Source organism: Drosophila ananassae, assembly GCF_017639315.1.
Source record: "Drosophila ananassae strain 14024-0371.13 chromosome 4 unlocalized genomic scaffold, ASM1763931v2 tig00000054, whole genome shotgun sequence".
Lineage (NCBI taxonomy): Eukaryota > Metazoa > Arthropoda > Insecta > Diptera > Drosophilidae > Drosophila > Drosophila ananassae.
In genome coordinates, this window is record NW_025319037.1 from 3,272,593 (window position 1) to 3,283,443 (window position 10,851).

The 10,851-nt window shown below is 38.9% G+C and overlaps 1 long non-coding RNA gene across 1 annotated transcript; it reads left to right on the top strand.

Annotated features, from left to right (window-relative positions):
* The first annotated feature begins 8,911 nt into the window (after nucleotides 1–8,911).
* LOC116655091 lies at nucleotides 8,912–9,516 on the top strand. Its single transcript, XR_004310251.1, has 2 exons — nucleotides 8,912–9,196; nucleotides 9,266–9,516. It is a non-coding gene; the product is annotated as an uncharacterized LOC116655091 (long non-coding RNA).
* The last annotated feature ends 1,335 nt before the right edge of the window (nucleotides 9,517–10,851 follow it).

Sequence of the window (10,851 nt, forward strand, 5' to 3'; positions counted from 1 at the left end):
CATTTTGAAGAAGAAGAAAAAATCGAATTTTTTTTAATAACTTCTGAATGAATTGTCTGATCGGGTCGACCAATCGACGCGTATTTAGCTTTAGAATGCGAATATATAAAAATATTCTATCTGGGGACTAAAATGTGTCCACCAGCTCCACTTTAGTGATTAAAATTTTTTGTACTTTCACCCTAATTTCTCCCAAACCAAATAACTTTTGGAATATGTTTCGACAAAAATTATCTAATTGAAACAATACCTTTCGATTGGTATATCATTCATTTAGATCGGTTGCCTACATAAATTTTTAATTCTTCGGCTATATATAGAGTTTCCTCGCGCACGCCTAGGCATGCAGGTCGTCACCTCGTGGACTTCCGTCCACAGTGATTTACCAATAAAATAGATAAAGTGCAGCCAAAAAATTATTTTATATATTTGGGCATAAATAATTGGTACATACAAATAGATGCAGCGGTGAACTTATTGTTTTCGCCTCCCTCCGATATCCCCTGCTGTATGTATGCACGTATGTATATGCAATTTTGGCGCCTTTTGTTCAACGGAACGCCAAGTGACGCGATACCCTACAATTTGGTTCGGTATATTGTTTTCGGTATCACTGGCGAACAAATATTTAAATGGTTGGTTGGAAATTAATCATTTATTTTTTATTATAAAAAATAAAAAATTACAATCCACAGAACTTTACTTTAAAATAAACATTTTAAATAAAAGTAATTTAGTAAATTAATTAATTATTATTGTTTTCGTTGTTTGTACCAAAATTAAAATTAAAATTTTTTTATTTTTATATATATATTAAAATTTTATTTATTTATTAAATTTCAAATAATTTTTAAATATTTAAATCGCAACGAATTCGCTTCTTTTTAGAAAATAAATAATTAAAATAATAAATAAAATAATTGTAGAATAAACCCAAAATTAATTCCACGACCCTTCATGATTTAAAAAGAAGATTAAATGTCAAAGTAAAAAGCATTCGCCGGTTAGAGGAACGTTTGGAAGATTGGATCACTTCCTCACGTTTGGATCACTTCCTCTAAACAAAACCGAGCTAGAGTGCAGGCTTCAGATTTTAGATGAGGCAATTTCTAAAGCAAATGAGTTGCAAGACCAGATCGAGCAAATAGATGAATTGGATGATTTCGGAGCCGAGTTGGAAGAATTAGGAATAACTACCAAAGCAAGGATTATGTTCTTATGTAATGCCCTTAATTCAGCTGAAGACTCCCGTCCAGCTACTGCAATTTCTGCAGCCCCAACTCGAGCTCGACTTCCCAGTTTGGCATTGCCAAAATTCAGTGAAAATTATTCAGATTTCAAAAATTTCATAAGTCTTTTCGAGACATTAGTTGACAAAGATGTGAACATTCCAGTTATCGAGAAATTTAATCATTTAATTTCTTGCCTCTCTGGTGAAGCCTTAGGAACTGTCAAGGCATTCCAGGTCACCGAGAGTAATTACGACAAAGCTATCGCTAGTCTAAAAAGAGTTTATGATAACGAATGTCTCATCTTTGCGAACCAAATACGTCAACTGTTTAGCCTTCCGAAAATTTCCCAGCCGTCTGCGTCGTCGTTAAGGGGTCTCATCGACACTGTGTCATCAATTTATGGATCACTATTATCCATAGGAGATGATACTAAAATTGCAAACTCAATGATTATCCATTTAGTTTTGAGTAGAGTGGATCCAGTGACCAAGCAAAAATGGGAAGAGTCACTGGATTATGAGAAATTGCCGCTATGGTCCGATTTCGAAAAAATACTAAATCGTAGATACCAGCATCTGTCCGCTGAAGAGACTGGCAATAGAACTTCGTTGGCTTGTTCTTCTTCCAACGCCAAACCAGCTTGTAGTTATTGTAACGCTAACAACAATTTTTTGACTCAGTGCAGTCCGTTCGCTCGCCTTGCTGTAATGCAAAGGTTTGAGTTTGTAAAGTCAGCATCTCTCTGTCTAAATTTTCTGCGGAAAGGTCACACCGCAACTAGATGTCAAATCTGTGCAAGATCGCACCATAAACTTCTGCACCGATTTACAGTGACTGAAAATAACTTAGCGTTACCACCAGCAACAGAAAATCCTCCTCCACCGTTAACGAATGATGGCCCTTCTACTTCACATGCTTTGCATGCGTCGGTTCTAGTATGGGTATTGTTAGCGACGTCGATCGTAAGCGTTCAAACGAAAAGTGGCGAGCACATATTAGCCCGAGCATTACTTGACTCAGGGTCACAAATGAACTTCATTACTGAAGATCTTGCTCAACGCTTACAGATCCGTAGGGAGGAATCGTGCATCAACTTTCTTGGAATTGGTCAATCTAATTCACAAGTAAAAAAAAGATACACACCGTGGTGAAGTTGAGAATCAATGGTAGCGAGTTTCCGTTCGACTTTTGGATTTTAAAAAACATTTCAGGCTATCACCCTGACCAGTCAGTGAACGTAAAAGATTGGACCCTACCAAAGAACTTGCCGTTAGCAGACCCATATTTTTATAAACCTCAGCCGATAGATATGTTAATTGGAGCTGAGTCATTTTTCGAACTTTTGCCCGTTGGCCAAAAAAAGCAAGGTCCGAACCATCCCATACTTTAACAAAAGCTTCTTGGATGGATAGTATCGGGAAAATATCTGGCAATTTCTTCAACTCCTCAACAGCCGGTCTCTAGCCTGAAGCTATGACCGTGATGAAAATTATCGGAAGACTACAAGAATACTGCCTTCAGGTCGGTTTGAAGTTAAACTTCCATTTAAGTCGAAAATGTATTTGGCATTTATAGAAGAATACGAATCCCTAGGCCATATGTCGCCTGCAAGCAATGACGTTCTTGCTTCTCCACACTACGTTATACCTCAGCAGGGTGTCTTACGGCCTCAAAGTACATCGACCAAACTACAAGTTGTTTTTGATGCGTCCTGCAAGACATCCACACAGAAGTGTTTAAATGAGTTGTTGATGGTGGGTCCAACAATTCAGGAAGAGCTTTACTCAACTCTTCTTAGATTTAGGCTAAACAAATTCGCTCTGGTAGCCAACATAAAAAAGATGTATCGTCAAGTGATGGTAAATGAAGCAGATCGACGATACCAGTTGATAGTGTGGAGAAAAGACCCGTCTGAGTCCTTGAAATTGTGCAAGCTCAACACCGTTACTTATGGCACTGCACCTGCCCCATTCCTGGCCATAAGGTGTTTGAAGAGGTTGAGTGAATCCGCGAAAAATACATTCCCCGAGCTGCTAAAGTTATTGGGTCTGACTTTTCCGTCGACGACATGTTAACGGGTGCTGGTTGCGTGGAGGAGCTAAAGACAATTAAGTCTGAAGTAACTCTGGTTCTTCAAAACGCTGGGTTTGAATTGAGTAAGTGGTTTTCAAACTCGCCTGAAGTTACTGCATCCGAGAGCACGGTTAAGCCAATAACACTTTCGGACTCAGAGCTGACAAAAACAATAGGAATCGTTTGGGTTCCCAAAGATGACCTGTTTAAATTCGAAATTGATATGTCAGTTATGGGTCAAAGGGCGACTAAGCGGAATATTCTTTCGGTGACATCAAAGCTTTTCGACCCCCTTGGCTTATTAAGCCCGATCCTTATTAAAGGAAAGATCCTGTTGCAGGAACTTTGGCTTAATAAGCTAGATTGGGATGATTCGATTCCACTGCATTTGGAAACCGCGTGGAACAAAATTCAGCTTGCCTTGTCACAGTTAGAAGATATCTCAATACCGAGATTTGTGATGAGTGAGCCAATGTCACCAATTGAAATTCATGCCTTCTCTGACGCATCGATGAGAGCCTATGCAGCCTGCGTCTATATCCGTTGCAAATCTGCAGAAGGTAGTAAAGTTTCATTGATGACTGCAAAGTCGAAAGTAGCGCCGCTCAAGACAAAGACGCTCCCCCGTCTTGAGTGGCATGTACCAACTAAACAGAACCCGGCAGATATTGTTTCAAGAGGTGGAGACGTAAAGGAAACGATAGAATCAATCTGGTTCACAGGTCCATCGTTTTTAACGGCGCCGGAAGATAAGTGGCCAACGAGCCCCCGGTTTGATCCGTCACCAGAGATTTTGCATATGGAAGCAAAGAAGAATGCGGTTGGACTGACTGCAATGGTCTCTACCTCATATTTGTTGGAAGTGATAGAAGGAATTTCCTCTCACTTAAAACTGCTGCGAGTGTTCGTTTACATGGTCCGCTTTATAAAGAAGTGTAAAAAATTAGTAGTTACTTCTGATAATGTCGAATGTCTTCACCTGTCGAATATCAAGAAGCTTTTAATAAAATTGTCCAGATAGTCCAAGAGCACGAGTATCAAGCGGAAATTAAAAACATTCGAAAAAATCTAGTTGTTAGCCCAAGCCCACAGAAGCTTAGTTCGTTTGTCCATGAAACCTCTCAGGCTGGGCTTACCTTTTCGATGTTGCGGGTCGGGGGGCGACTAGCTAATGCTCCTATTTCGTACGATGCCAAGTTTCCAGTATTGTTGACGAAGCGCTCTCAATTTGTTCAGAGCTACGTCCTATACTTGCACGAGTCGAATTTTCATGTGGGTCCACGAGCACTGATGAGTCTCTTGCGACAGCGCGTTTGGATAGTAAACGCGCAGGAAGTCTGCAGTCACATAGTGCGGTCATGCATACGCTGTTTTAAATGCAAGCCTCATCTGATTACTCAAATCATGGGAGATTTACCCTGAGATCAAGTTCGTGCTCTCCGCCCATTCTCCACAGAAATCCGGGCACCTGTTGACAGGCGGGCCGCTCATCGCCCCACCAGCACCGCTGACTCCGGACCATCAGGGTCTAACGTGCTTGCGGCGATGGAGGCTTGTCTTGTCAATCAAGCAAACGTTTTGGCAGCGATGGTCCCGGGAGTACGTCTTGGGCCTACAGGCGCGGTCGAAGTGGTAGCGGGACCAGGAGGACGCCAGAAAGGGCGATCTGGTCCTGGTCGCCGAGGACAACCAGCTGCCCCAATAGTGGAACGCCGCCAGGATCGTCGAGACTCACGCCGGCGCGGACGGAAGGGTCAGGGTCTCCGACGTCAGGACTAGTGCAGGAGCGGTCTTTAGGAGAGCAGTCCACAAGCCTGATGAAGGCCTTCAACGGGGCCGGTGTAGATATTGTAGAAGTTTTAATTGTATTAAAGTCTAGTATAAGTTAGCATAGGTCGGAGCGGGAGCGCAAGAAAAGCTCACTTGCGCTTTCCGCGAATTCGCCCCGCCCCGCCGCAATAGATAAGCTAGGCTTAATTTCTTTTGGTAAAAATATAGCGAATTATACCGTTAAGTCGAACGCTTGTGAATTATTTTTCGTCGCCGTTTAAAATTATAGTAAACAGCCACCTTTAGTTTTTTCGAAAGTGTGAGGTAAACTAATCTCAATAAACAGTCGGGGTTCACCAACTGTTAAGATACCGAACGTGTTTTAGCTTTAATTAATGTTCAAAATCAAGCCTTTTTCCAATTTGATGATTTTGTTGATATACAAAATATGGGATCTGTGCTTAGGGTCTAAGAAGTGAGTGGGGAGCGCTGCTCAACGCTTGATGCTGCGAACATGAAATACCGCGAGAATGCGAGAAAACGCTAGCGCATGACGGCAGATTCAGGTGGCCGATCGAATGCAAGAGAGCGAGGGACGCGAATAGGGGCATAAAGATAAAAGAAAGTGACGTCACGAGATCAATAAATTATTGCCGGCCAGACTTTATATGCCGGCGGCTGCTTTATAATAAATGAAAATAACTTATCTGCCCTCACTCTTTCAAAAGTAAATGTTTTGAATCATTTAAAGTTAACACCAAGGTTCCAAAGGCAATTCTGAAAGAAGGTTTCACAAGTGTTAACTTAGACAGCTGCTTAATGGGGCTTAGATAAAAATACTAGCTAGTAAAAAATTATTGAATTTTGTAGAATTAATATTTAGTTTGTAAGGTATGGTATGGTATAATACGAATCTTTTTCATTCGCACACAAACGCCAGATATAACATGCTGTCACGTCATGGGCTACGATAAACTACGGCCGTGATCTGCAACTTGCAGCAAAGGTGCATCAGAACCAAAACATTGGTAAGCATAACGTGCTACGGCGTAACCCCCTGCAGGAGCTGTGCAGGTGTAGAATATTATGGGCCTCTATATTCTATAACCTTATCTTATATCACTAACCATACAACATATAGACTTCTCATTTCATACAACGAAAATGGACGCAAAAATTGCGACAGATCCCTGGAGTCCCCAGAGAGAATCTTACAATCTCATTCTGTACATCTGTACAATCTCATTGAACTTTTTTGGTTGTTCATGCGTAGAGAAGCGCATCATCAAAAAGGTTCTTCCGGGCTTAAACTGATCTTTATATGTATGCGTGCTCACACATTCACATACACGGTTTCATGTGTGTGCGTTCGACTTCGTTTAGAATAATAAAAACTTTTTATATTTTAATATTTCAGCTTTTATTTTATATTTGTTATGGAATACGATTAAGTGGCAGCAGTAAAATGCTTTACATATATATTAAACAAATTTAGAATTTATATATTTACGAAAAAATAAAAATCAATATAATAATATACATAGGAACAGGGTATGTTTCAGTCGGTTTCATTTAAAACCCAAGATTCCATTATTTTTACAGTTGGAGAGACGCTTTTTGTGAGCATTGAAACACGTAAAAAATAATTTGTATCAAATGTAGGTTTCGACGCTTGTTTATACTTTGACCCAAGGTTTCATCATATACTTGATGGATTCAAAAGGAAAGAGCGATACAATTTTTCAAAGACATTGTAAGTAAAGTCCATACCTTCCAATTTCATCAACTAGAAAAAATTTCCTATCTTCAGGTTCGGAAAAACTGAAATTAATTTCACCTCTCTCGGAATTTTCATGGAGGGTCAGTAATGAGATGGGCTGAAATTTGTTTAAATGGAAATACTCCTATGTTTTTATAAATTAAACTATGAACTCGGAAAAGTGTGTGTAGTTATTGGAGGGAAATTTGGTAGACTTCGGAGATGAGTTGAACAGGAAGAGTCACAAATGCATTTTTTATACCAAAAATATATCATGTTTGAAATGGCCTGCTAAGAGTCCCGACTTTAATCCAATTGAGAACCTTTGGAGAATCCTTAGCCAAAAGGTTTATGCCAATTCAACAGACAATTAGAATTAAAAGGGGCCATTGTCTCCGAATGGGCTAAATTGGAGATATTTGCCCAAATGGGCTAAGTTGGAGAATTGGAATAGGATAACTTCATCCTCTATTCATTAATTTTATCAATGAAAGGGTGCATACAAAAAGTTTTTAATAATAAGGGATGTTCATACTAATTTGTTTTCATATTTTAATAAAATTTAGGTTATTAAGTTTTGAAAATTATTGAAAAACACTATTACTTATAAAAGCAAAAGATTCTTGACAAAACACAAGCTGGTAACACATATGGTGTTCTAATTTATATTGCTTGACTTTTACTTCACTTCAGTCTCATACTTGGAACGGACCAGATGGGTTAAAAAGTAAAAATAAGAAAAGTATTAAAAAGTCTTTTTAAATCAAAAAAACTACTTTTATTATTTAATTGTGGAATTACTGGGAGGCGTTATTACCACAGGTTATGGGCCCAGTGTTCGCAAAAGTCAAATAAAAATCACAATTAAATAATTTGCTGTGTCATAAACGTATGTATAAATGTGTTAATATATTTGAAAATAGAAGAAAACGCATCTCAATAAGTACCAAAGAGTGGAACAAAAATGAATAAGGAGAATAAGTTCAAGAATATTTCACCTTTTTGTGGTGAAAAATATTCCGTATGGAAATTTCGTGTAAAGGCACTTTTAGCTGAAAATGATGTTTTATTTGTTATTGACAACGAAAAACCACAAGAAGTAAATGAGATCTGGACAAAGGCAGAGAGGTCAGCAAAAAGCGTCATAATAGAATTTTTTAGCGTCTCTTTTCTATCATTTGCTGATAATAATTCGACTGCTAAAGAAATTTTTGAAAAATTAGATTCGATTTATGAACGTAAAAGTTTGGCTACGCAGCTCTCTGTGCGGAAACAATTATTGACATTTAAATTAAATGGTCATACTCCTCTCATTATTCATTTCAATAAATTTGACGAATTAATCTGCGAATTAATGGCATCGCGAGCAAAAATCGAGGAGGTGGATAAAGTAGCTCACCTAGGTAGGTAAGAAAGGTCACTTCAAGAAAGGTTGCTTCAGTTTCAAATGGGGTTTAGAGAGTCAAGTTAAAGAAAAACAAGCCCAAGTTGCTAATGTTCAAACAAGTAGATCATTTGCGTTTATGTTGAGGCAGGGCAGAAATTATACAGGTGAAGCTGATGTATCCTTCATATTGGTCTCTGGAGCTTCAGACCACATGATAAATAACATAAATCTGTTCTCAACTTATTATTCCCTGGATACGCCAATTGAGATTGCAATTCCAAAGCAAGGTGCATACATATACGCTTCTGCAAAGGGAACAGTCCAACTTTACAGCAATCTTAATACGAATATTACTCTCGAAAATTTTCTATTCTGCAAAGATGTTCCACAAAATTTACTGTCCGTCTCGAAGATGCAAGCTGCAGGCTTGACAATTGAATTCAATTCAAAGGGAGTGCAAGTTTCGATGAATGGCCAAGAAGTTCTTAAAGGTACGTGTGAAAATAATATATCAATGATAATTTAAAAATAAACCTTGAAGCATATTTAACTTACTCAAAAATAAATCAAAACTATCGTTTGTGGCATGAAAGATTAGGACACATTAGTAAGGGAAAGTTTTTAGAAATTGTACGAAATAATATGTTTGAAGATGTAAAACTTGTAAAAGATGTTAAGCTGAATGATGAATTATGCGAAGCTTGTATAAATGGTAAACAAGCTAGACTTCCATTTGAAAAAACTAAGAATAAAGAACATATACGTAGGCCTTTATTTATAATTCATTCAGATGTTTGTGGTCCAATAACTCCTTCTAGTATTGATGGAAGAAACTAGGCTACGGGAAGCATTTCAACGTGGGAGTCAATCGCAAGTTTTCTTGAGTAGAGATTCCGGACTTTGGAGAGCATGGATTTGCCGACGACATCATATGCACCAAACCTGCGGTAGGACGGCGTAGACCTTTTCATATAGGTAACTCTGCATTTGTCCATCCAGGTAACTCAGCATTACAAACTCTTCCTCCTGCCCAACGTTTTTAAGCTTTTCGCCTGAGGATAGGCAAAGTAAAGCGACTGGATTTAAGTAGCTTGGGATTCTTCCACTGAGCTGCTGCTGCTTTCGTTTTCTGCTCTTCAGTCCACTTCGAAGCCGTCTCGACGCTCTGTCCTATCATCAATAGCGGGGTTATACGTGTTAAAGATAAAGGTTTCAAATTCAAAAAATACCCGCCAAGAGGGCGCTTATAATATCATAATATCATATCGATAACTTTTAATAACATATCGATTGTATCGAATCAAAAACATAAACACATAACCTAAAAATCTGTCGAAGAGAGTAAATAAACAAGAGTTTGATTTTCAAGAAATATCGTTTATTTACTGGCCTAAATAACTAAAAAAGTAAAAGTTATAATATGTTATGGGCCCAGGAACGTTTTGTTCAGTTTTAAGTAAAAGGAAAAAGTAAATTTTGCTCGATTACGATGGATTTGGCGAAGCATGTCACAAAGCTCTCAGGCGCGACCGATTGGCCGATTTGGAAAAGAAAAATAGGGGATCTGATAGATTATCACGACGGTGCTCTCGACGCGTTGGACGGAAAGATCGTCAAACCGGATCCATTGCCAGAAGGTGCCTCAACAGCAGATGAAAAGAAGCACAAGAAGAAGAGCAAAATCCATGATTACCACTGCGGTCACGGACCATGTGTACCAGAAGATCATGGACAAGGAGACAGCACACGATACGTGGGAAGCCCTGAAAAATCAATTTGAAGCAACAGCGAAGGACCAGGTATTCAGGATATGCAACGAGTTTTTCGCTTTCTCTTGGAATCCAGGGAACGATGTATCAACCCACATAGCAAAATTGCGTAGTCTATGGAACGATTTAAATCAAGCTTTAAAGGCCAAAAATGAAAATGAACTGCCAGATTTAATACTTGTTTGTAAAACGCTACATATTTTGCCAAAAACCTTTGAAACGTTCCGTCAAAGTTGGATGCTCTAGACAAAAGAAGAGGAAAAGACTTTCGACGAATTAACTAATCAAATTGTCATGTTTGAGAGAAATTCTAGAACAAAAGAAAATGACGAAAAGGAAATCCAGGAAATTCAGGATTCAGGAGCATCTGGTCGGAGATTCGATACCTGCCGCTATTGCAAGAAAAAGGGGCACTGGGTGAGAAACTGCATAAAATGGAAGAAGGATGGATGTCCGAAGCTGAGCTACCACAATGCTGAACAAGGAAATTGTGCAGAACCAACGTTAACTCTCGTCTCAGTCCACAATGGCGTGTTTGCAGCAGAGGCAAACTCAGAGGTCGACTGGTGGATAGACAACGGTGCAACAAAACACGTTGTGAAAACTGCGAAGTATTTCGAGCATTTTGAGAAGTTTGAGAATCCGAGTTGGATCAGAGAAGCTTTCCATGAAACCTTGTCAGCTTTGGGCCAGGGCACAATCAAAGTCAAAACGATTGTCAATGCAAAAATTCTTTTTCTTTCTTTGAAAAATGTATGGTTTGTTCCCAATATAACGAAGAACCTGTTTTCAGTTTTGGCTGCCCAAGACAATAATCCAAGTAGTCTTTTCGAGTCGTCAGCAACCGAGTGCACCCTCAAA